This window comes from Chiloscyllium plagiosum, unplaced genomic scaffold, assembly GCF_037043375.1.
Source record: "Chiloscyllium plagiosum isolate Xiang-an unplaced genomic scaffold, Cpla_swu_hap1 HiC_scaffold_3, whole genome shotgun sequence".
Classification (NCBI taxonomy): domain Eukaryota; kingdom Metazoa; phylum Chordata; class Chondrichthyes; order Orectolobiformes; family Hemiscylliidae; genus Chiloscyllium; species Chiloscyllium plagiosum.
Genome location: NW_028270141.1, coordinates 62,127,886 through 62,154,754, shown reverse-complemented (window position 1 = coordinate 62,154,754; position 26,869 = coordinate 62,127,886). Strand labels below are relative to the sequence as shown.

The following is a 26,869-nucleotide window of genomic DNA, read 5'->3' as shown; positions in this document are numbered from 1 at the left end:
ACGTATAAAGACTGCCAGAGATACTACTTCCATCTTTAACATGTCAAACACTTTGTGTGTGATTGTCCCATTGTGCACCTTTGTGTAGCTCTGCTTGGCATTCTCTGCTTATTCAAGAACTAGCTTTATGATAAGAGTTAGCTTCAGTTCTAAATAATCAGCTCCTTATCCTTGACTAGATTCTTCAGCCTGGGGAAACAGCCATCTGCCATGGTCCAGCCCCTTCAGAATCTTGCATGCTTCAATAAAATCACCTTTTGCTCATGTACACTCAAGAGAATACAGGCCCACTTTATTTAGGCTCTCCAAAAGACAAATCACTGATCCTAGGAAACCACCAACTGAACATTTTCTGAACAATTTCCAGCTGGTGGGAGTATTCACAGACATATTCAACTTCTCCTTACTATGATCTGACGTCTGCACCATCAACCCAGTGCCAAAGAAAAATCATTCAACTTGCCTCAATGACTACCACCCGGTGGCTCTGACACATGTTATTATGAAGTACTCTGAGATGTTGGTCATGACTCACATAAACTCTAGCCTCCGAGACTGCGTTGATCCCTTGCAGTTTGCCTACCAGCGCAACTGGTCCATGGTCGACACCATCCCCCTGGCCCTACATTCATCCATGGAACATCTGGACAACAAAGATACATCAGGCTCATACTTATTGCCTACTGTTCCACCTTCAAAACCTTAATTCCAAACAAACCCATCTCCCAACTCTGGGACCGAGATCTCTGCTCCTTCCTCTGTAACTGGATTCTCGATTTCCTGACGAACAGTCAATAAGGATAGGTGACAACACCTCTGAAATAACTCCACAGAGGCCAATATCCCGTCACCAAGTCACCCTTCATTTACACATGCAGAGAACATAACACGGGTCCGGTTTCCTCAGAGTCACCTCTCAGAGTGAGCAGAACCTCTCAGGCGACTGACTGTGTGGAGTTTGCACGTTCTCCCCGTGTCTGCGTGGGTTTCCTCCGGGTGCTCCGGTTTCCTCCCACAGTCCAAAAAGATGTGCAGGGTCAGGTGAATTGGCCATGCTAAATTGCCCGTAGTGTTAGGTAAGGGGTAAATGTAGGGGTATGGGTGGGTTTCGCTTCGGCGGGTCGGTGTGGACTTGTTGGGCCGAAGGGCCTGTTTCCATACTGTAATGTAATCTAATCTAAAAAAAACCTCTGACAGTTCTGTTTATACCTGTCAGCCAGGTGCCCTGATGCCCTGGACGCACCAGAAAATCCACCTGGCTGATCTCGTTAGGATAGTACAACCTCCTCCACAATAAACCTTAACACCAGTGCCCCATAAGGCTGTGTACTCAGCCCTATTATACTCATTACACACACATGACTGTGTGGCTAAATTCCACACCAACCCCATTTACAAATTTGCTAATGACATCACTGCTGTAGGTTAGATCTCAAATAACAATAAGACAGAGTACAGGAAGAAGATTGAGTGTTTAATAGCATGGTGTACAGACACAATCTCTCCATCAACATCAGCAAAATGAAGGAGCTGGTCATTGATTTCAGGAAGTGGAGTGGAGGGCACACCCCTGTCAATGATGCGGAGGTGGAGGTGGTTGAGAGCATCAAGTTCCTGGGAGTGACAATCACCAACAATCTGTCCTGGTTTACTCACATTGACACTGCAGTCAAGGAAGAAAAGCAATGCTTTTACTTTCTGAGGAGGCTGAGGAAATTTGGAATTTCCACAAAGGTTCTTACAAATTTTTATAGATGTACCATAGAGAGAATCCTATCTGGTTGCATCCCGGTGTGGTTTAGCAACTGCTCTTCCTAAGACCACAAGAAACAGAGTTGTGAACACAGTCCATAATGCAAACCAGCCTCTCAGTAAGTAAGTTTAATACTGGACTGCTAAGTGCAGAACTGCAAACATATAAATGTCCAAGTAACACAAAATTTATGTGCGACTTGCACGTGAAGCAATAGGATGTGGGTTGATCACACACCTCAGCATGTTAGCCAGGTTCACATGAGATTAGCACCATTTAAAATAAATGTGCACCTTTTCAGAGTGAGGTACGTCCTAACTACAGCAGGTCCTGGAAATGACTGGTAGAGTGTTTAGGACCTACATGAAGGTTGACAGATGGCACAATAGCGAAAAAAAAAATGCTTCAATGTCCTCATTTGCTGTTGGCTCATGGACTCCCAAACTGCAGTTCTTGCGAGCTTGAAGGGGTTGTTCTATGATTTTTGGTCGCACTCAGCCCACACTCCTTACCTTCAGCATTTCGTTGAGAAGAGGGCCAGTCAGACTGAAGACTTTCCTGGGGGTCTGCTCCTGTATCTGGTAAAGCATCAACACGTCTAGACTGTGGACCAGGGAGGAGGATGTTAGACATAACAACCTGCCTTTCTTCTGTGGTTACATCAGTGTCCAGGTGTCCCTGTGGTTCAATAAAATAATATGAAGAGGCGTTGGGGTGCGGACAGCATTATCTCAACCAAAAATAACTTTTTAATTTAATTTGATACTTTTTTTGTTAGTGTTCCTTAATGATCTGTCACATTAATTTTGTTAGTTCTTTAATTTGGATCCTATTGTTGTCAAAAGAATACAGAAACACAGCACAAGGAGAGAATAGGCACCAGATATAACAGGATGTGAGAGAGAGAGAGAGAAAACACCAGATAAAACAGCATCAGAACAGAGAGTAGACTTCAGATAAAAGATAAAATAGAAAAAAGCACGAGATTCAGAATGTAAATACCAGAAAGAGAGTAGGAACTAGGTAAAACAGCTTAAGGTGAAACAGTAGCAGCCATATTAAATATAATGAGGAAGAGAGAAAGCAGACATCAGATAAAAAAGCACAAGGGGTGACACGATGGCTCAGTGGTTAGCACTGCTGCCTCACAGCACCAGGGACCCAGATTCAATTCCAGCCTCGGGCGACTGTGTGTGGAGTTTGCACATTCTTCCCATGTCTGCATGGGTTTCCTCCGGGTGCTCTGGTTTCCTCCCACAGTCAGGTCAGGTGAATTGGCCATGCTAAATTGCCCATAGTATTAGGTGCATTGGTTAAAGGGAAATGGGTCCGGATGGGTTATTCATTGGAGGGTCGGTGTGGACTGGTTGGGCTGAAGGGCCTGTTTCCACACTGTAGGGAATCTAATTTAATCATAAGAGAGAGAGCAGACCAGACAAAGTAGTTCAAGACAGTGCAGACAATAGACAAACCTGCATGTGGAGCATGAAAGCAGGAACAAATAAAAACAACATGAGAGAAAGAGGACCAAAGAAAACAGCAAATGAGAGAGAGACTGGACAGCATATAAAACTACACGAGCGAAAGGGGAAACCAGAAAACACAAGATGGGAGAATGTGAATGCTGACACCAGATAATACAATGTCTGGGGAGACAACAAATTAGATTAAATTGCATGAGAGAAAGCAGACACCAGGAAAAAAGTCTGCTTCAGAGAGAGCAAATAGACTTTAGATAAACTATCATGAGGAGAGGGAGACAGAGAGCACAGATGCCAAAGAAAGAAAATTGTGTGAGAGATGAAACCAGATAAAACTGCACACAGTGAAAGAGTGGACAAAGATAAAATATCTTAGAGTGAAAGTGCATACATTGGATAATATAGAGAACTGATCAAATAAAATAGCATGAAGAAGAAAAGGGGGGAGAGAAAGAGAGAGAGAAGCAAACATCAGATAAAACAGCATCACAGAGGGACAGCACGAACCAAATAAAACTGCACAGAACAGAGAACACCAGATAAAACATAGTGAATGAGAGAGAATGAGATAAAATAGAGAAAACAGACATCAGATAAAATTGCAAGAGGACAGAGAGCAGGAAGCAGACTGAAGTGTGTGTGTGTTTGCGCGTGTGAGAGAGAGAGAGCAGAAACCAGATAAAGCAAACAGTGATAAAGAGCTCACACTAGATAAAACAGCACAGGGACTGCAAATTTAGACACCAGATAAAAAAGTGGTGCAGAGAATAAGAGTGAAAGAGTGGAAACCAAACAAAATAGCATCAGAGAGAGAGACAGCAGCAACCAGATAAAACAGCATAAGGGGGCAATTTATACGGTGGCAACTCCTCCATTAGTTGGAGTTATACCAAGCATAAAGATAGATGATTGTGGTGGTTGAAGGTCAAACTTCCCAGCTCTAGGACATCACTGCAGGAGTTCCTCAGAGCAGTGTCCACAATATCCAGGCTTAGGTTGAAACATTCACACCACACAAATGTCAGGTAATTACCATCTTCAATAAGAGAAACCTAACCAACCTAATCAATGCCTTGACATTCAATGGCATTACCACCAGTGAATCAACATCCAAGGTGTCACTGTTGACCAGTGACAGGGGGAACTTATGTTTGGGAGAATTTCCTGCAGCAGTACATGTTCAATTCAGAAGAAAGGGGATATTGTTGGACCTTATTCTTGGGAATGAGGTAGGCCTCAGAAATCTAGTGACACTGAAAGAATATTTGGGGGACATTTATCATCATAACATGAGGTTTAGGACGACGGTGGAAAATAACATTGATCAATCCAGAGTGAGACTAATCAACTGATAGGAAGATGAATTTGATGGGACAAGAACAGAGCTGCAGTGGATAGACTGGAACTAAGGTTTGTCAGGAAAAAAAATGGGCTACTTCCAAAGCGGAGCTGGTTTGGTCATGGTCATATATTCCATTAAATGGAAAATGTAGGTCAAATAAGTCTAATACTCCCTTGCTGATAAATGAGATTTAAAAATTTAGTTAAAAAAGTAAAAGAGTTTATGACAGGCGTCAGGTAATAAATATAATTGAGAACTATGCTAAATACAGGGGTTCAGAAGAGAGTTGAAAAAGCAAATTAAAGAAGCAAAGAGGGATTGTAAGCAAAGAGACTGGCAGCAAACATTAAGTGAAAATCCAAATTTTTTGGTAAGCACATTAGTAGTAAAATACAGGAAACAAGATGGGACCAAAAAAGAGATTTAATCATGGAGGCAAAAAGCATGGCTAAAAGAACACTTTGCATTTTTCTTTACCTACAAAGGAGAAATGTTGCCCAGGCCATCATGACAGAGGAAGCTAAATTCAGAAGAGCTAGCACAGAAATGTCAAGGGAAAGTATATCGAATGAACTTGTTGGAGTTCTTTGAAAAAATAATAGAGAGGATTAATGAAGGCAATGCAGTTGAAGTAGTAAACATAAACTTCCCAAAGATGTTTGATGTAATGCTGTAAATTGTGAGTGTTTGGGGATAAAAAACATAGTAGTAATATTGATACAAAATTGGCTGAGTGATATGAACAAGAGGTTAATGGGTATTTTTTGTACTGAAGGAAAGTTTGTCATAAGGTTTCCCACTGGTTGACATTGGAATCCTTGCTTTTCATGATATATAAAAATGATCTAGATTTTGATACGAAGGCTTGATTTCAAGGATTACGGATGACACAAAACTACAAGAATTATAATTTGTGGAGAGGATAGTGCCGAATTTCAAAAAGACAAGTTTGTGGAGTGGGTGGACAGATGGCAAATTAAGTTCAATCTAGACAAGTGTGAGGTGATATACTTTGGTCCAAAGAGCATGGATAAAATGAAACTTAGTCTTCTAAAGGGTGTGCAGGACCATTATTCATTAAACGTAGCACAACAAGTGGGGAGAGCTGCTAATAAAGCATTCAATTTTCTAGGCTTCATTAATAGGGGTATAGCGTAGGGAGGTTATGTTTTGTTTCTGGTCCACTCTTGACAGTTTGCCTATGTCCAAACAGGTAGAGATCAGCCTAAACTACTGCTGCCAAAATGGGATGGCGCAGTGCAAAGCTGAACATTGGTCAAGGTTATTCTGATAGTCTATCTACAGTTTCCACATTTAAAAGCCAGTAGATAGTGTGTGACGACAAGGAATGTGGAGTGACTATGGTGGAGAGGTTATTCCTATAATGTTGATTTCTAATGTTATTTCTATACTGTGAGAATTTTGGAATGGAGGAAGGTACATCTGGATTATGCAAAGCAACTGGTGTCTACTAGAAGAGTTAACTCTGTGATTCCTTACCCAGGTACATTACCTGAGTTTAACATTAAAGCTAGTTAATTTTACTTTGCGGTGTGGTGGAGCAGGGAGATAGTTGTGTCATACTGCCAGTAGCTGCCCTTGTGACATGTTTTCACTTTTATCTGCACTGTTGGTTACTGCTGAAAGGCAGGAAGGTGCTGAAAAGTGTAAATTCCAATTTTCTCCAGGAAGCATGCCCAGATTGGTGAAAAAAAAATCCAGAAATATAAAACTTGCATTGTACCTCGCAAAGCAGGGCTAGAAGGTTTTACATCAGAGAAATTATCTGTACTTGTTTTTTGCCCACTGCTCTGATCTACTGACCTGTGAGCAAGAGCAATTGTTGATTATGAGTAAGGTGAGATCTATAATAAATTAGAAGAAAGGATTCAAGAAATTAGTTTACAAAGGTGAACGAAGTACTGGAATCTGACAGGATATGGCCAGGAATCCCGAGAGAAATAAAATGGAACCCAGAAATTATGGAGGTGATTTTAATTTGGCCCAAATAACTGGGCAGGAGCCGTGATTATGTCATCTCATCACTCATGCAATGGCTACTTTACATTACAATTATATGACAGAAACTTTGGCTTTTAAAGCAATGCACTGACTAAACAAGAAGCCGGCCTGCCCCATTGCAGCAGAAAACCACATCATGCTAGTGTGTATTTCTTCAGCAGTGTTAGTCTCAATATAAATGTCATTGGCAACATTTCTTCTTCTGGACAGAGGAGAGCACTCAACCCAGCTGCACAGGCTGACATTTTCTGCTTCCTGGTCTATACAGAATAACTGAATATACACAAGATTCAAGTGTTCAGACCTTTTTAATAGTTACCACCTAACTTTACCTTGAGTATGTCCAGCAGTCTTGAAAGTGCAATATCCTGTAATGTTAATTCCACAGTTCTAACCTCAGCATATTATTCAATAACTACTGGAAATAGTTTAGTAATTAAAAGATGCTTTGTAGACTGGTTTTGAGAGCATTTGCGATCTGTCTCCGGAAATGAGTGGGTCTCTGGGAATGAGGCTTGCAAGTGCACAGAAGACAATCCTTAAACATCAGGTGATAACCAGGTATGCCATAACAACAAAATGGAGAGCATGTTGCTCAGCTTTCAAGAACATAATCTGCATACGCAAAGCAAAATATAAAGTTGGTTGCTGCTGCTACCCCAGAACCTCAACACTAAGACTGAAGAAGGTTACAATGTACCAATTTATAGAGGTTACTCCAAGGACTGAACATTCTCACTCGTGAGTAAATGCCCTTTTGATGTTGCCAGATGTATCCTCTACTGGTGTATAGTGAAGCTGCTCAGCTCCCCTCGTCTCCATAAAGTAACTGAAGGCACATCTTACGGCATATACTAATAGGTGCTAACAGTCATTATCAATGTTTAAAAGAAAGCCCTCACACACACTACTCGTATAAAAATCATCGTTAGCAAGTGAATGTAATGAACATACTGAATGATAAATTCGTGAGCTGGATGCCAAAGGAAAACTATAACACACTAGTCGATAAGTAACTATTATAGGTAATTATGTTGCAGTTTTTATTTTGAATGATTAGAAATGCCTCGCTCACCATTGTATGGTATACCATACCTTACAAATACCTTTCATGTCCTGGATCTGAATCATCTTGCAACACAATGATCATGAATTGTAATGAATTATATTTTCTTCCGAGCAGAACTGTGCCTCAAAAACTATCAAGCACAAACTGCTGTAAGGATATTGAGAGACTAGAGTTGAAAAGCATTATAGTTAAACCACTCATATTCAAAGTAGTAATCCTGAAACAGTAAGCCAAGATACTTTAGTTGTTCAATAGATGTACAAATGTATTTAGAATTGTACAGAGAGACCTAGGGCAGTCTTAGTCATATTACACCAACAGTACTCATGAAAAATCCTACTGAGCAAAAACAGAACTCTGCATATGTTGTAATTATATCTGGTTAGAAATAAGTATAACTTATTAGATAGAAGACACATAAGTTGGAAAAATATTTAAAGATAAAGATCCATGTAGATCAAAGATTCCATTGCCAATAAGAAAAATCAGTACGGTCCACTTTGAAATTAGAATATAACTAAAAGGGGATATGGAGACACTACACGTATGCCGTTAATTAAATAAATTGCCATAAAATGAAAAGTATAAATAATAGTTTAAACACTGAAAAAAAGGCTTGGAAGGAGACATAGAATCATAATACTTGGGTGTGAAAATAAGATGTTAACAACTGCAGATATACAGGAACCATAAAACCTGAAGTGTTCAATTGAAAAGAGGGAACAAGGATTCTATTCACATTAATATCATTAGACACCAGAGTCAAACAACCTTCATGAAGGCAGATTAAAGAAGCACATTATTGTCTAATAAACTTTAAAAGGGTGTTTTTAAGATTGAAAGAATAAGGGAGAGGGAAACAAATTTCTATTTAAGAGTTATAAAAGATCACAAACAAATTGAGTATATAAGAGTTCACAACTTCTTAAAGGAATCTTAACTAAATAATTAGAAAAAAATGTCAATGATACAACATCACATGACAGTGAGAAGAACCGATTTAGATACCAATATTTGCAAAGCAGGAGGGATCCAAATAATATAAAAGTAAAACCCTTTCACTGAAAATTCAGTGATCGAAATCCTCAGAAAATAGTTCCTAATAGATATTTTTCACACTGGGGAAGATAATTTACTCACTCATGGCTTTACGGTAAAACTTTAACTGTAGATGGATATTTATCCTTAGCTGTTATAAGATATTTTATTTTCAGATATTCTTGAATAGTTATAAATCTTATTAAATTGAATTCTATAAGAATTGGCATTAAATCTTTTGATCGTCCTCCTGGACAATAGAGTTACTCTCTCATTAGAGAAAGATGACTGGTAGTGGTTTAACCTGAGGGTCTCCAAGCCTCAGGTGAGGTAAGTGGTTGAGAAGGAGAGTCGTTTATGGTAACCTCAGCTGGTGCAGGAATTGAACTCACGCTATTGGTATCACTCCACATCACAGACCAGCCATTCAAACTAACCGATCCCATATACACTTTAACTGGAATAATGAGAAATTGCATACCTTAAAATATGTGGAATGCTACAGCACAGCCAAGACTTTCGAAAAATATGCAGGTTATTTAGAGGAAAGTAACATTCTCAGGCAGCTTCTTCCCCTGTGGTTATGTAAATCCTCCAGACTCAAGACAAAGTGTTTGTAGCACCGATTAACTTGAACTGCAATGGACAGAGGTTATCGAGAAATACATTGATCGAAATTAGCTCTAAAAGTTAAAAACTATAATTCCCTACAGTTTCGGTTGCTCCTTCACTTTTAATGACCTCGATTTTGTGATCAACAGTGTCATTTTACACAGACTTAATTTTTTTGTAACAACTTGATTTTGCATTGGAACTTTCAAATGATTAGTGAAGTAAAATAATTTGGTAATGCTCTTCAGTGGGCCAAATGTGGCAAATAACTGAAGAATACCACAAAAATATTTAGGCCCAATATTCACCAGAGTAGGGTTTTGGAGGTGAGGGAGAGGAGGTAAAGTTTCCAAAGAGTTTTGGAGTTTTGATTCCATGGCACGCCCACTCCTTTTTAAACTGATTATCCCCCTTGAAGCTAGTTTAAATGCTAGGTTAAGCTGACTATTGAACAGCAAAATTATTGGCCTCAAGGCCACAGTCCAGGAGCAGAGATGTTAACATAAAAAAAACATGCAGATACCGGATTCCTTTAATAATGAAACCAGAAACAGGACTTGAAATGTAAACTCTACCCTTTCTCCATTAATGCTGCCAGACCTGCTGAGTTTCTCCAACACTCTTTGTTTTTGTAGCAGGAATGATTCATTGTTTTAGGATTAGAGATCACAGATGGCTGGGAGTGATTGGAAGGGTTCATTGATCATGAGCTGTCAGTTATCAAGTCATAGAATCAGGCCATTTGGCTCAGAGTCCAACCCAACTCTCTGAACAGCATCTGACATAGACACACCACCCTACTCTAACCCTGTAACTCTGCATTTCCCATGGCTAATCCACCAAGCCTGGACACCATGGGCAATTTAGCATGGCCAATCAGCCTAACCTGCACATCCTTGGACTGCGGGAGGAAACTGGAGCACCCAGCAAATCCATGCAGATACACAGAAAGAATGTGTAAACTCCACACAGGCAATCACCCAACGTTAGAATCAAACCTGGGTCCCATGCACTGTAAGGCATATGTGCTAACTACTGAGCCACTCTGCTGGAAGGTTGATATTGCTGTGAGTTTGGTCATTAAAACAATTATGACAGATGTGTTTCGGAGAAGGTTTTGCAAATCACCATTGGTGGGGTGATGTTTCTCTGTAAAAGCATTGAGCCAGGAAATCTTCCTGCCCCTCCTAACCCACAGGTAGTGCTGCAAATGTACTTAATGAACAAGTCCAGGTCTCTTCTATTTAGCTTTGCTATCACCTAGAAATCTGGCTGACCGTAAAAAAAAGACAATAAAAGTACCAAAATGTGAGGAGCCTTTTTAAAATCTATCAATGGTGTAGTGACTGGAACCAGGTGGACCTCATTGACGACGATGCTCCTGTATGACCCAGGTTAACAACCCCAATTGAAAAAATCCTTTCCACCTGGTTTGAATCACTACAAACATCAACCCACATTTTCAGAGCAGATTGATCAGCAACCACTTGTCTTGATTTTTGATAAATGTGTTCAACATTGTTATTGTTTCTGTGTTCAGATCTTAATATTGTATCTTCCCACCTGAACCAAAATTACTTATTTTGTGGAGACCAAAATTAGCCTTCAGAGTCAGAATCAGAAATTATAAATTTGAATATTTAATTTAAAGTCAAATTACATACAGAAAGCAAAATAAAGAGAAGAGAAAAATAATAAGATCAAGATAAAAGACAGATCATTTTAGAAAATATATAACTTCACAAACGTTCAAAGTCTCCAATGATTCCAATTTGGAAAAATGAAGATCCACAATTGTAGAAAAAATTATCAGGGCATTAATGTTTGTCTCTCAAAATGAATTACCCATCATAGATAGAACAGTCATAAGCTTTCCTAGCCAAACTTGGTTTCACAACAAACATGGAGAAAGTGAGAACTGCAGATGCTGGAGATCAGAATCGAGAGTGTGGTGCTGGAAAACACAGCAGGTCAGGCAGCGTCCAAGGAGCAGGAGAATTGATGTTTCGGCAAAAACCCTACATCAGGAATGAGGCCTCAAAACATAATTTCTTCTGATCCTTGGTTGCTGCCTGTCCTGCTGTGCTCTTATAGCACCACACTCTCGACTCTTCACAACAAATATGGTTATACTAAGAGCTACTATGTCTGTAGAGAGTAAGATTACAGTCATCAAATTGCACAGCATGGAAACAAACCCTTTGGTCCAACTTGTCCACACTGACCAGAGATCATCAATTAATTTAGTTCTATTTGCCAGCATTTGGCCCATATTCCTCTAAACTCCTTCTATTCATATACCCATCCAGATGCCTTTTAAATGTTGTAATTGTACCAGCCTCCACTACTTCCTGTGACAGCTCATTCCATACACACACCACCCTTTGCGTGAAAAAGTTTCCTCTCATGTTCTTTTTATATCTTTCTCCTCTCACCTTAAACCTATGCCGTCTAGTTTTGGATTCCCCTAATTTGGGAAAAAGACCTTGGCTATTCACTCTATCCATGCTCCTCATGATTTTATAAATATCTATAAGGTCACCCCTCAGCCTCAGATACTCCAGGAAAAATAGCCCCAGCCTATTTAGCTTCTCCATATAGCTCAAGTCCTCCATCCCAGCAAGATCCTTGTAAATCCTTTCCAAACCCTTTCAAGTTTAATAGCTTTCTTCTAGCTGGGAGACTAGAATTGAAAGCAGTATTCCAAAAATGACCTAACCTATGTCCTGTACAGCCACAAAATGATACCCCAACTCCTATATTCAATGCACTGACCAATAAAGGCAAGTGTACCAAATGCCTTCTTGACTACCCTATCTACCTGTGACTCCACCTTCAAGGAACTATGAAACTGTACCCTGAGGCCTCTTTGTTAGTAGTAAAAGGGTAGTAGTAGGTCTCTTTGCAGTAAAATGTTGTCTTCCAAAAAGCGTCAAAGCTCAAGCTACATTGGTTAATAAGATAATTGTACAGTAAATAACACGACAGTTTATATCAGTGTTTGCAGTCATTATTAATCGCACACTGTGACTTGCCTTGAGTTGTATCTAACATAATCTAAATTTTGCATTGCTATCAGCAACACTTTTTAATGCAGTCTACATACTTGCACATGACTTTGCTCCCTGCTAGGAGTATTCACACTGTGTACCTTGGGAATCAAAGACGTAGATTTCATTTGAACAAACAGAAGCTCATGAATTCACAATTAGAATTTCACACTTAGAATTTCTTTTAGTATACAAATATATGCTAGCAATGCCACATTGCAGATTCACTTCTACAGAGTATCTTTTATGTATCATCAGATTAAATAGCAGAAGAAATAATTCAGAAATTCACAACTAAAAATGACAACAACTTGTAGTTAAATAATTTCTTTAAGGTAGAAAATCCTCCAAGAGCTGTATAATGCAATAATGAAGATATATATTAATAATTTATGCAATATAAAAATTCAGAATTATTATTTACCAACCATTTACAGTGCAATCATTTATAGTATCAAACATTGCTATCAGATCATTTGCGGAGTGGACTCGATGGGCCGAATGGCCTTACTTCCGCTCCTATGTCTTATGGTCTTATCTCCACTGGGCTTCACTTCTCTCAGGGGAATAACCTCTGCTTCTTCAGTCTATTCAAGTTAAGGTAATCACTCATCTCTGGCATCATACTTCTTGCCAATCTTCATTAAACTCTTCAAGTCCTTCCCAAAGTACAAAACACAGTATACAGCAGGTGGGAGAAAATGAGGATTGCAGATGCTGGAGATCAGAATCAAAGAGTGTAGTACTGGAAAAGCACAGGCAGTCAGGCAGCATCCAATGAGCAAGAGAATTGACACTTCGGGCATAAGACCTTCATCAGGAATGAGGCTTGTGGGTCAAGGGGGCTGAGAGATAAATGGGGGGGGGGTGTGGGTTTGGGAGGAAGGTAGCTGTGAGTGCAATAGGTAGATGAAGGTGATAGGTTGGAGATGAGGGTGGAGCAGATAGGTGGAAAGGAAGATGGATAGGTAGGTCTGTTCAAGTGGGCAGTGCTGAGTTGGAATGTTGGGACTAGGATAAGGTGGGAGGAGGGGAAATGGGGAACTTGGTGAAATCCAGCTTGTTCCCCCCAGCCTCACCCCCCCTTCCATTTATCTCTCAGCTCCCTTGAACAATAAGCCTCAATCCTGATGAAGGGCTTATGCCTGAAATGTAGAGTCTCCTTCTCCTTGGATGCTGCCCCCCCGACTGTGCTTTTCCAGCCCCAATATCACAGCAAGTGCCAAACTAAGGTTTCATATAGTGTCATGCCTAATACAGGTATTTGAGTTAATTTACGATGGTCACATGTACCAAGTACAGTGAAAAGCTTTGTTTTGTGAGTTGTACAGGCCGATCATAGCAAACAAGGACACACAAATCACAGGGTTCTTAGACGGAATGAGGCATGCAAGATATGGTTGTGCAGGAGGTGCACAAAGCAAGGTCAACATTAGATTTGAAATTAGTCAGGTCCATTCAGCAATCTAATATCAGCTGGAAAGAAGCTGTCCTTGAACCTGTCGGTACATGTGTTCAAGCTTCTGTTTAATGGAAGAGGTTGGAAGAGAGTATAATTGGAGTGGGAGGGGTCTTTGATGATGTTGGCAGTCTTTCTACTGCAAGAAGAACTGTAAGTGGAGTCCATGGATAGGTTTCTGTGATGGTCGAAGCTGTGCACACAACTTTCTGTAGTTTCTTATGGTCTTGGGCAGAGCAGTTGCAATACTAAGCTGTTATGTACCCTGATAGAATACTTTCTTTGGTGTACCTGTAAAAGTTGATGAGGGTCCTTATGGACATGCTGAATTTTCTAAGCCATCTGAGGAAGAAGAGGTGTTGTTGTGTCGTTTTGACTGTCACATCTATTTAGGAGGTCCAGGACAGATTGACAGGAACTTGACAGTCTTGACCAGCTCGCCCTCAGCTCCATTGATGTAGATAAGGGTGTGTCCTCCACCCTTCTTCCTGAAGTCAATTATTGTCTTTTGCTGACAAGAAATGTTGTCATCTTCATAATTAGCAGAATGCTTAAACTCTTATTCGCTGACCGGGAATCAAACCCAAATTATGGACTTAATTATTATAGCCATAAGGCATAAACAGAGATCATAAATTTTCCAGATATTGCAATTATTGACAGTAAGAGTGTGAGAATAAATAAGCCTCTTTAGTTTTTAAACTCACAATAACATGTAGCTGAATATTTGAATTGGGATGCACATTCCAAGAGTAAGAATAGGCATGCCTCTTTCCATAATAGATTGATCACAAGTAGTAAGATATGACGATAATCCTCAACACCGGCACCCTGCAAGGCTGCATTCTCAGTCCCTTACTCTACTCCTTATATACTCATGAATGTGTGGTTAAATTTCACCCTAACTCCATTTACAAGTTCGCTGATGACACCACCATTGTATGCCAGATATCAAACAATGACGAGACAGAATATAAGAAGGAGAGAGTACCTGGTGGCATGATGTAAAGATATCAATCTCTCCCTCAATGTCAGTAAAATGAAAGAGCTGGTCATTGATTTCAGGAAGCAAAATGAGGACACACCCCTGTCTACATCATTGGCACTGAGGTGGAGATGGTCAAGAGCATCAAGTTCCTAGAGTGATGTTCATCAACAATCCATTCTAGTCCATTCAACAATCCAATCCATTCACGTTAATGCGATGGTAAAGAAAGCACAACAATACTCTCATTCTTCAGGAGACTAAAGAAAATTCAGCATGTCCGAATGCATCATGGTTTGGTATGGCAACTGCTCTGCCCAGGACCAAAAGAAACTAGACAGAATTATGAGCATAGCTGAGACCCATCACACAAGCTAACCTTCCATTCATTGACTCTATCTATACTTCTCACTATCTCAGGAAAGCAGCCAACATATTCAAAGACCTCTTCTACCAGTATAATTTCTTCCAACCTCTTCTGTTGGAAGCTTCTTCCACGCTGTTATTAGACTTTTGAATGGACCTCTCAAATTTTAAATTTAATGGTGATCTCTGAGGATCTCTACAAATTTCAAAATTGTGTCCTGTTTCCCTCACATTCCCCTATTGTACACTATTAATGTATATCAAAATCAGTATTACTCCTAGCTCTAAATCCAGGAAATACTGCAATATATCCCTTTCCAAGCTATATAAAAAAAAAGTCATTACAGCTTTGCAGCCCGTATGTCACCTAATGTTCTATGCCTGCTAGCCTCTTTTATTACATGATTTCAGTTTTGCTGATAAGCCTAATATATGGTAATTTTTCAAATGACACTTGAAAGCCCATGTGCATAACAGCAACCACTCTGCCCCCATTCACTCAATATTATTTAATCAAGTTAGTTAAACATGATTTCCTCTTAAATTGGTCCAGGTTCTCCTTTACTAGACTATGCTTGCTGAATGGGATCTATTCTGACTCCGTTGTCAGGCAGATAATAAATCGAGAACTTATTCTAATTTTTGCAACTATACTTGGCTATGCTAGAATTTCCTAAACTTTTTATTGTATAACATACTTTAAAAGTTATCACTGACTGCAATGTAAAGTGAACATTTCCATTTAAAATTTTATGCCATAACTAGACCCCATAGGAGCTGGAGGTCCACCTTTTGGTTTATGGTGTAAGGCAGCATGGTGGCTCAGTGGTTAGCACTACTGCCTCACAGCACCAGGGACCAGGTTCGATTCCAGCCTTGGGTGACTGTCTGTGTGGAGTTTGCACATTCTCCCTGTGTCTGCATGGGTTTGCTCCCACGATCCAAAGATGTGCAGGTTAGATGAATTGGCCGTGCTAAATTGCCCACAGTGTTCAGGGATGTGTGGGTTAGGTGTATTAGTCGGGGATAAATGTAGAGTAATAGGGTAGGGGAATGGGTCTGGGTGGGTTACTCTTCGGAGGGTCAGTATGGACTTGGGCAATGGACTGTTTCCACACTGTAGGGATTCTATGATATCCAGTCATAACATTATACTCAATTAAGCATAGCAATACACATTAGTGGGTGTGACATACAAACGTATTGTGGAGTGTGATATCTTTAGGGGTTTAATTAAGCTAAATGGATATCCAGTATATACAGCAACAAAATTTATCACATCTTGCCAGCCTAGTTTCCAATTGCAAACTTTAAACTGTCACACTTCTACTTTACTTAACATTGTGTTTTACTTGATCAGTTACTTAATTGATCTTATGATTGGTCAAATTTCAGATATTGATCTTCATGTTACACCTGAATGTGTAAAATGCAAGCGATTCATTTGTCACACCTGAGCTGCTTCAGGACAATTCTTTCATGTAATTTGTGTATGTTAACATAGAGAAGGTTGTTAATTAATGTTTAAAAAATGAAATTTAATACTGCTATTGACTGAAGTGATTATCAAATGCAATATAAGGTCCAATGAAATTTTTCTAAGTCACAGTCATAATAATTGTTGTGGTATAACATATTGCAAGGAACCTGGTGGATACCGAACAACGTGTACTTACATAGCATATTTAAAGCAGTGAAGTATCCCAAGGCATTTCACAAGAGCATTAGCAAGCTGCATAAAGCTGCATAAGGAGAAATTAGAACACTTGGCCAAATACTTGATCAAGTAATTCAGCCTTAAGAAGCTTTTTAAAGGAGAGCATTCAGAGTTCAAGATTTAAAATATTTGGGTCTAAGGAAAGGAGATAAAGTCCAGATAAAGAAACAGGAGTGGAAATGGCAACTCACACAGTGAATTGAATCTTACAGTCTTAGAAAATTTTCAAAGGTTAAATTCAAAAGTGGATTCAAACCCACATGTAATGCTTTTCTGCCTGCCTGTGCAAGCTTATTGGAGGCAGCAAAATAACAGCCAGTCTTCCACAGTATTATCCGATTAAGAATGGTAGATGGAATAGGCACTTCTACCAGTTGCCCTGATAAGGGAATCTGCAGCAACATCATTCTGTGTTCCACAGCATAACTGCAGCAAGTGCAAGGTACACAACTATACCTCAAGAGGAATGTACAGATATGGACAAGATATATGAAACTGTGATGAAATCCATTTCTTGGATGTCCAATTGTACTAAGGAAGACAGCAATCACTATAAAATATAACATTGCAAACTCACTTGATTCCAGGGTTATTAGATGATAACATTCACCATTCCCCTGTGTTAGGGAAGATGTTATTATAGGTTTGTCAATAGGTCACTCAGGAAAGTTCAGGGGATACTGGAAAGCAACTCAGTGACACAGTTTAGTTGGACAGAGGTGGAGGTGGATTCAATGGGAGTAGTGCTGATTTTTAGCTGTCCTGCAGGGAAGATATGGCTCTGTGTTGTTACAAACTCAGGAAGAAGTTTCAGAAATTATTAAGCAGGAAGTCCTGGGGAGCAATGAGAGTGGGGGTTGAAAAGCCACAAAAAGTATTTGCTTTCATAGATCTGAGTAATATTAGAACTTTTTAGATTAGATTAGATTAGATTACAGTGTGGAAACAGGCCCTTCGGCCCTTGGGGAAAGCCCAAAGATATATCTTAGAAAAGTGTCGGCAAAATAGTTGGAGTTGTGCTTGTCAATAAGAACTGGAGTGTAGTTTCGGAGTCAAGAGGAGCGTGATCACAGGACAAGAAGGTAAACAACTGGAACAGGAGCAGTTGGTGAGACAATCTATTACAAAGCAGCTCTTAAGAGGAAGTTTCAAGGTCAGATTAGTGAAAGTGAAGAATTGTGATCCCTTATGAAGCTTAATAAAATTTGATGACTTATTGTGTCGATAATGTCCAGGGTGGGGGGGGAGCAACAATTGCTCAGATATCCACTGGATTGGTGTTGATAGCATTTGCTCTTGGGTGCTCAATTTGGGATTTTCAAACCGTCACACATATGTTAGGAAATGCATTGGGTTATTCACCAGGTAATTAGGTTTTGTTATACTGATAATTCTGAATTTAATAGGCAGCTTTTTGGAATTTGTTGGGGTGACTGAGCACTTCTTCAATGAAACTGGAAGGCCAGGAAGGTTTGGATCAGTGATACAGAATGCTGCAGCCCTCGCCAGGTGAAAGGCTCTTGCTCACAGCACTCCTTTTCAGAGAGTACCCCACAAGCAATTATCATCTTCTTAGAAATCACATAAGCTGCATTGGACTATATTCACATTATTCTGCACCTCCTTGCTATTACTCTTCACCATGGCTTGGAAACAACTTAAGCAGCTCTTCCTAACATTTCAAAAGAAACAGCAGCAGCAACATAAACAGCAGCAGCAAGGGCAGGAGCAATATCTTTCTAGCTGTGTGCTTCTCAGCCACAAACTATTTCTGAGTAAGAGGGACGAATATGGAGATCGAGCTCCAAAGACCATGAGCTTTCTCAACATCTTTGAACATTAGTCCCTCAAGAAGCTGGAGAGGTTTTCATGTCAGTCAGTCCATTGCTGATACATGCAACCACCTGAATTTTGACCTCCTTTACAGTGGATTGGCTGGACATGCAGTGCATGTGACTGTCAAGGTGCCTGTCACAGGTTTCTGTCTCTTCCTGATTTGTGTCTCTCTTCCTGGAAGGAGAAAAGGCAGTGAGGTGTGTGTTTAAGACAGCTTGAATGGAAAGGAAGGAAGGGTGACGTTTCTGGCCAGTGACTGTTAGACATGTGTGCAGAGAGCAAAATGGTCAGTGTGAATATTAGCTCTTCAGGAAGGAAATGTGAGGAGATGCCTCCAGTGACGACAGAGTGGAGCTACAAAATAAGCTGTTCTGAGCAGTGATGTGCAGAAGAACGCTAAGAAAGTCAGGAGTATGAGAACTGCCATCTGAAATTGAAATATTATTCAAATTTCCACCTCTTGAGATCCTTAACCATTTTGGTGTGCCATGTGCAGATTCCAAGGACCACAATCCTGCTGCTGATTTCCTCAACTACTTCTATGTACATCTGCTTGACTGGAGATGTAATCTATTTTCTGCCATCCTTGGTAAAAATTACCTTACCACAGCCTTTCAGATCCCACAGCAGAAGAAAAGGAAGAATGAGAAAGCTGGGGAGCAGCATTCCCTGAATGCCTCTCAACTCCTGTGGTTTATGCAGATGAGTTGTTGTAAACCATGCTCAATGCCCCCACAGAAAGCCTTCAGTTGACAGATCCAGCATGTAATCCCACCTGTATTCTCTGACTGGTTAGGGAACCTACAAATGAGCGGCACGGTGGCTCAGTGGTTAGTACTGCTGCCTCACAGCGCAAGGGGCCAGGGTTCGATTCCCACCTCGGACGACTGTCTGAGTAACGTTTGCACATTCTCCCCATATCTGTGTGGGTTTCCTCCCACAATCCAAAGATGTGCAGGTCAGGTGAATTGGCCATGCTAAATTGCCCATAGTGTTAGGTGCATTAGTCAGGGACAAATATAGGTTAGGGGAATGGATCTGGGTGGGTTACTCTTCAGAGGGTCGGTGTGGACTTATTAGGCTGAAGGGCCTCTTTCCATACTGTAGGGAATCTAATCTAAAAACTGTGCTAAAGCCGTGTTTCTGTTAAGGAACCTTGGTAAAAGTTTTCTGGTGAGTCCCTGATCTGATCATCACTCTGTTATGGTGATAAGGATGCTGTTTATAAAATTGCATTCATGTCATGTTGCTGGCTTTTCACATATGAGAGTGTTAAAGGTATGGGCTGGTTTATCGTGAAAGGAACATCTATCATTAGATTAATAGTGGGATGGTCTCCATTATCATTTCCAGCTTCACCAGACCATCTCTTCTTTCTTTATGTCTTCCATTGAATTGTGTCCCCAATAATTGAATTATTCTTGACTTTCATCTAATCATTTTAGACCTACCATTTTATACTTTCCCTGTCTCCATTTCCCTGTTCCTGTACTAGCTTAAAAACAGTTCAATTCTGTTAACTTGTATTTCTAAAAGGTCATCAACTTGGAACAGTAATCAACTTAAAATATTAATTCTGTTTCTGTCTTCAAGGGTAATCACTGACTTGTTGAGTGGTTTACAAGATTTTCTGTTTATGGCTCACTAGAAATGAGACAAGTTGAACTCCCAGTTGATACTGAAAAGTGATCAAATGGCATTGAAAAACAAAATGAAAAAGACCAAAATACATTGAATAAATGTATGGAAGCAACACCACCTGCAAGTTCCCCTCTAAGCCACAGACCATCCTGACTTGGAACTATAACACTGTTCCTTCACCATCATTGAATCAAAACGCTGGAACTCACTTCTAAACAGTACTTTGTACCTACACCACAAGAACTGCAGGAGGTCAAGAAGGAGGTCCACCTTCCAACTGCCTTGGAATATGAAAAGAAATATCATGAGTCAATGGAGAATGATGCACACAATAATAAAGAATAATTCACAGGATGTGTTTACAAATTCCCAAATTGAGCTTCTTATGAAAGTACCTCCTGAATCATTTATAGTTCATGGAGTTACTTGTATGATATATTATTTGACTATATTGAATGCTGGGGTGACTATATTGAATGACAGACAAACAACATATAGCTAAGTCAATTTGAAAAAATCTTAACATAAACAGCAAAAAAAATACATTCTTTTTCTCAACAATATCCTTTTATGATACTCAATTTTAAAGAAATATTATTCCATCATTAACATTTTAATTTCTTACTTAATCAACTCTTTCCAGTTTTTTGAAACAATTTTAATGCTTCTTTCCAGTTTTGATGGTTAAAATATCTTTTCAGTTCTGACAGGTTGAAAACTTCTATACAGTTTCTTACAGCTTTAAAACTTCACAAACATACCTACAGTTCTAATGGGATAGAAATGTTCCCCTGAACAAACAATCTTATTCTTCTGAACAGAGCTCATAATAAACTATCAGTGTTCCTTATTAACTTCTTCTGAATATTATAAACTCAACAGTGTAAACACTCTGTCAATTAGCATTACAGATATCTAGTTATGTATTTACTAATTATATACTTTCTTCAAAATTGTGTTTCAGTCACTTTGCTACATGACTTTCTGACTGCTTAAAAAAAGTTACTATAATTTCATAGAACTGAAACCAAAATTAACCTGTCTGTATTTCAAAATTCCACATTCTCAAATGACAATAATATTGTACAATATTGTCACAGGATCAAAGGTAGGTAAATGCATTTGAGTTACAGATCAACCCAAGATCTAATTGAAGAGTAGATCAAAGTTAGAGTTGAACATTCATTTTCTTATGTTACTTTCCACGTTTGATGCAATTCTTTCTCCTTAATGTTCATAAATATATAAATAAATATGTTTTGGTTCCCAGAGGGTTAGCAAGTACTTTTAAAGTTGAGCTAGACAAATTCTTAATTGACAAGTGGTTCATATGTTATGGGAGTACACAGGAAAGTACATTTGAGAGCACCATCAGATCAGGCCACAGTTCTATCAAATATTGAAGCAGGCTGGAGAAGCTGAATGACCTATTCCTGGTTTGTAGATTTGCATGCTTTTGGGAGATTATCTGAGTCCTTTGTTTGTTTTACTGTCTGGTAATTTACTTTAAGGTATCTAATAACCATACCTGCCTCAATGGGAGTGAAAAGAAAGAAAAATGGAGTGCACACACATTGGAATCAATAATTAATGGCCAATCATTAAGTGTGCACTCTGAAAGAGTGCAAAGTTAAGCTAAAATTCAAGGAATGTTCCAACCCTATTAAATATCACTCAAATGACAATGAATTCCAGTTGCTTTCTCACTCATGTAGAAAATCATTCCAGTTCATTCTTGCCTACAGCATTGATGCTTATCAGTCTCCAAGGAGCATTGTGAATACACTTTGGCAGGATTGTAATCATGTGCACCTTCTTTCACAACCCATGTATTTAGAAAGCTACAATCTCTATAACAATGAATTATCATCGGCCATCCACTGGCCTGTTCCTCCATTTCTATTTTGGGAGAAGTGTCTTTGGAAAAGGTACTCTGGTTTTCCTGAACTAGGATCTGTATTCAAGATTACAGATGTCAGAAGAAGTCCTTGAGTTTTTATAATCTAGTCCTTAAAGACTAAATAATTCTTTGCACTTATATATTTTCACTTGCTGCTGTTTGTTCCATTCAAATTTTGCGAACCTGTAAATTTAACTTTTTGACACTGTTGCTTCATTGTTAAATGATTTCAAAGAACACCAAGGTGCATTATAGAGTCAGAGTCATGGAAATAAACCCTTTAATCCAACCAGTTCATGCTGATCATAATCCCAAACTAAACGAGTCCCAACATTTTCCTATTCATGTATCTGTCCAAATGTCATTTAAACATTGTAATTGTACCTGCATCCACCACTTTCTCAGGAAGTTCATTCCACAAGTAAACCACTCTCTGTAAAAAAAATTTGCCTCTTATGCCTTTTTTGAATCTCTGTCTTCTCACTTTAAAAATGTGCCTGCTAGTGTTGAAATCCCCCATCCAGGAATAAGACAACTAATATTAACACTATCTGTAACACTCATTATTTCATAACCTTCTGTCAGATCATCTCTCAATCTCCTACGCTCGAGTGAAAAATGTCCCAGCATATCCAACTTTTCTTTATAAATCAAACCTTCCATACACAACAACATTCAGGTAAATCTCTTCTGAACTCAGTCCAGCTTGATAATATCCATCCAACAACTGGGTGACGTATCAGAAACTTGAGATCCATGCAAATTAAAGAACCTTACATTTACCTTTATACGTGACCCCCAAGATTGTGGAGCATGCCTTTTGTTGTTTATAAAATTGGGCATTCTGGCTCCAAATACTGGGATATTGGAATGCACATTAATTCATGAAGTACCACAACAATGGTTAATCTTAGAATTATTCACGTAAATTGAAAGTTCTATTGAAATGTTGGCTTTCAAAACCACCTGCATATTTAATAGAAAAGAATTTTGATTGGATTTATTATTGTCACATGTACCAAGATACAATGGAAAATATTGGTTTTTTTGCTCACCAGACAAATCATACCTTTACCAAAGTACAACAGGGTAATAGAAGAAAGTGAGGACTGCAGATGCTGGACATCAGAGTTGAGAGTGTGGTGCTGGAAAAGCACAGCCGGTCAGGCAGTATCAAAGGAGCAGGGTAACACAGCAGGGTAATAGAACAGAATGCAAAATATTTGTGGGCGGCACGGTGGCACAGTGGTTAGCACTGCTGCCTCACAGCGCCTGAGACCCGGGTTCAATTCCCGCCTCAGGCGACTGACTGTGTGGAGTTTGCACGTTCTCCCCGTGTCTGCGTGGGTTTCCTCCCACAGTCCAAAAGATGTGCAGAGTCAGGTGAATTGGCCATGCTAAATTGCCCGTAGTGTTAGGTAAGGGGTAAATGTAGGGGTATGGGTGGGTTTCGCTTCGGCGGGTCGGTGTGGACTTGTTGGGCCGAAGGGCCTGTTTCCACACTGTAATGTAATGTAATCTAATCTAATCTAATCTAATCTAATCAATAATGTTACAGTTACAGAGAAGGTGCAGAAAAAGATCAACTCTAATATGTGAGAGGCTTATTCATAAGTCTGATAACTATAGGGAAGAATCCATTCTTGAATCTGTTGGTACGTGTTTTCAAACTTTTATATCTTATGTCTGATGGAAAAGGATAGAAGAGAGTATAACTAGGGTGGAAGGAGATTGTATTGACTGCTTTCCCAAGGCAGTAGGTGGAGTCAATGGAAAAAAGGCTGGTTTTTGAGATGGATTGGGCTGCATTCACAATATTCTGTGATTTCTTGCAGTCTCGGGGAGAGTGGTTGCCATACCAAGCTGCGATGCAACCAAGTAGGATGTTTTCTATGATACATCGACAAAAATTGGCACGTCATTGTGGACATGCATAATTTCCTTAGACTTCTGAGGAAGTAGAGACATTGGTGTGCTTTCTTGACTATAGCATAAATGTGCATGGACCAGTATAGATTATTGGTGATATTTACTCCTAAGAACCTGAAACTCTTGACCACCTCCACTTCAGTACCATTGAGGACACAGGGGTGTGTCCTTCTCCACTCCACTTCCTGGAACTGATCATCCACTTCTTAATTTTGCTGACATTGAGGGAGACGTTATTGGTATGGGCAGCACGGTGGCTCAATGGTTAGGACCGCAGCCTCACAGCACCAGGGATCCAGGTTTGAACCCAGCCTCGGGTGACTGTATGGAGTTTGTACATTCTCCCTGTTCTGCATGGGTTTCCTCCCACAGTCCAGAGATGTGCCGGTCATGGATTGGCCATGCTAAATTGCCCATAGTGTTAGGTGCGTCAGTCAGGGTGAAATGGGTCTGGGTGGGTTACTCTTCGGAGGGTTGGTGTGGATTTGTTGGGCTGAAGGGCCTGATTGCACACTGTAGGGAATCAGTCTATACACTATTCAATTAAGCAATCTATCTCTTTTCTGTACTCAGTCATTGTTTAAAATTGGGCCCACTACAGTGGTGTCATCAGCAAATCTGTTAATGGAGTTAGAGCTGAATTTGGCCGTACCGTTGAATGCATAAGGAGTACAGTAAGGAGTTGAGTATTCAGCCTTGCAGGACACTGGTGTTGAGGACTATTGCAGAGGAGCTGTCCTTGCCAATCCTAACTGATTGCAGTCCGCAGGTCAGGAAGTTGAGGATTCAGTTGTTCGGGGAGGGGGAAGGTGGGGTAGCAGAGTCCTAGGCCTTAGAGTTTGGAGATGATTTTTGTTGGAATCATGGTGTTGAAGATGAAGCTAAAGTCAATAAACAGAAATAGGCGGCATGGTGGCTCAGTGGTTAGCATTGCTGCCTCACAGAGCCAGAGGCCGAGGTTTGATTTCACCCTTGGGTGATCATCTGTGTGAAAAATGCACATTCTCCCCAGATCTATGTGGGTTTCCTCCAGGTGCTTTGGTTTCATCCCACTGTTCAAAGATATACAGATTAGGTGATTGGCTATACTAAATTGCACATAGTGTAAAATGTGTAGATTAGGTGAATTAGCGATGATAAAAAAGTATGTAGGGTTACAGGGATAGGGTAGGAGTTTTAGTCTGTATGGGATGCTCTTTGGAGGGTCAGTGTGAACATGATGGGCCAAATGGCCTGCTTCCACACTGTAGGCATTCAATGATTCTATACTCCTTGTTATCTAGATGTTCCAAGGATGAATGTAAGACCAGGGAGATGGCATCTGCTGAGGAGAACTACCTCCACTCTTTGGTAAGTAACACCTGGCTACTTTCTAAATAATGCTCAGATACATATAAAATTGTGAGAATGTTCTAAATTCAGGAAAAAAACAAAAATAAGCAACAAAGACTGAATTATCAAATTTTCCAAGCTATAAGTAGCAGGACTTTAAAAACAATTAGGAGATGGAAGAAATTGAGTACATTGTAGCTGAGGGCATGCATAACAAATGGATATGTGCCAGAAATTAATCATAGCAGCTACTGGAAGCCTGACAGGCTTGAAGAATTCATGCCAAACCACCATCCAGAAAATCTCAAAAGGCTAACACATGCTTTACCTATTTTAGCAGGTCACTTTGTAAAACTGATTCCCTAGTTCATTGCCTTGAGAAAGCAACAATACATCAAGACTTTGAGAGAGGGAAATTGGGAGCTCAGTACCAGCTCCAACTTCTGTCAAGACTGTGATTCTACAATTTTCGATCGTGACCACAGAAAGTCTCTTCTGCTAATTCATGAGCGTTTTCTTTTCTGATGTCCCAAAGTGGAAGCAAAAGTATTGAAAGGAACATTGCAGACTGAGATTTATGCTCGAAACATCGATTTTTCTGACTCCTCAGATGCTGCCTGACCGGCTGTACTTTTCCAGTATCACACTCTTGACTCTGATCTCCAGCATCTGCAGTCCTCACTTTCTCCTGTACAGATTAGAAGTCAGTGGAAGCTTCCAGAAAAAGACAAATCAACATCAAGGGTCTGGCTAGCCAAAGAAGATTTATCTTGACATCAGAATTGCAAGTGAGCTGACTTTCCAGTTACTTCTGCCTCTGCCAATAATCTATTTTCTCTATTTATTTGCCAGCATGTATGTGGAAGGGGGGAGTTTGTAAGGGATTAGGCTTTTAGTTAGTTGCACGATATGTGAATGGTTTATTTCCATTTACCTGTAGCTATAGTCTAATAACTTTATAATAAACAATAATGCCTGTTCAGTCCAGAAACGCGGTCTGTACTTCCTATCAACTTTGGTCTGAAAGCCTGGTAAATTTGGGTCCTGTATGTACCTTTAAAAAAAACTTCAACATTTGGCACAACACTGGGAATAGCAGGCTCAATTTATGGGACATTACCCCAGTGGGTCAGAACACAGGTCATGCTGCTGTCCTCTAGAGAAAATTCACTGGAGTCAAATCACAACAAGGTTAATCACACCTACTGTATTTATCAGAAAGTTAATTTCACCAGCCATTCAAATGTGCTTGAGAGATGCAATTGGTTCCATTTGTGCCTCCACATTCTTGCCTTTTGTTACTACATCTCCTGCACATCCCTCTTTCTCATTCAATG

At 39.8% G+C, this 26,869-nt stretch overlaps 1 protein-coding gene and 1 long non-coding RNA gene across 2 annotated transcripts in view; one reads left to right on the top strand and one right to left on the bottom strand.

Annotated features, from left to right (window-relative positions):
- LOC122543619 (XK related 6a) overlaps positions 1 to 26,869 on the bottom strand; it is a 522,769-nt gene that overhangs the window by 253,559 nt on the left and 242,341 nt on the right. The window lies entirely within an intron of this gene.
- LOC148150594 (uncharacterized) overlaps positions 1 to 26,869 on the top strand; it is a 280,607-nt gene that overhangs the window by 132,842 nt on the left and 120,896 nt on the right. The window contains exon 2 of the long non-coding RNA XR_015753223.1: positions 25,484 to 25,550. This is a non-coding gene — a long non-coding RNA (uncharacterized LOC148150594). The remainder of the gene's footprint in view (positions 1 to 25,483; positions 25,551 to 26,869) is intronic.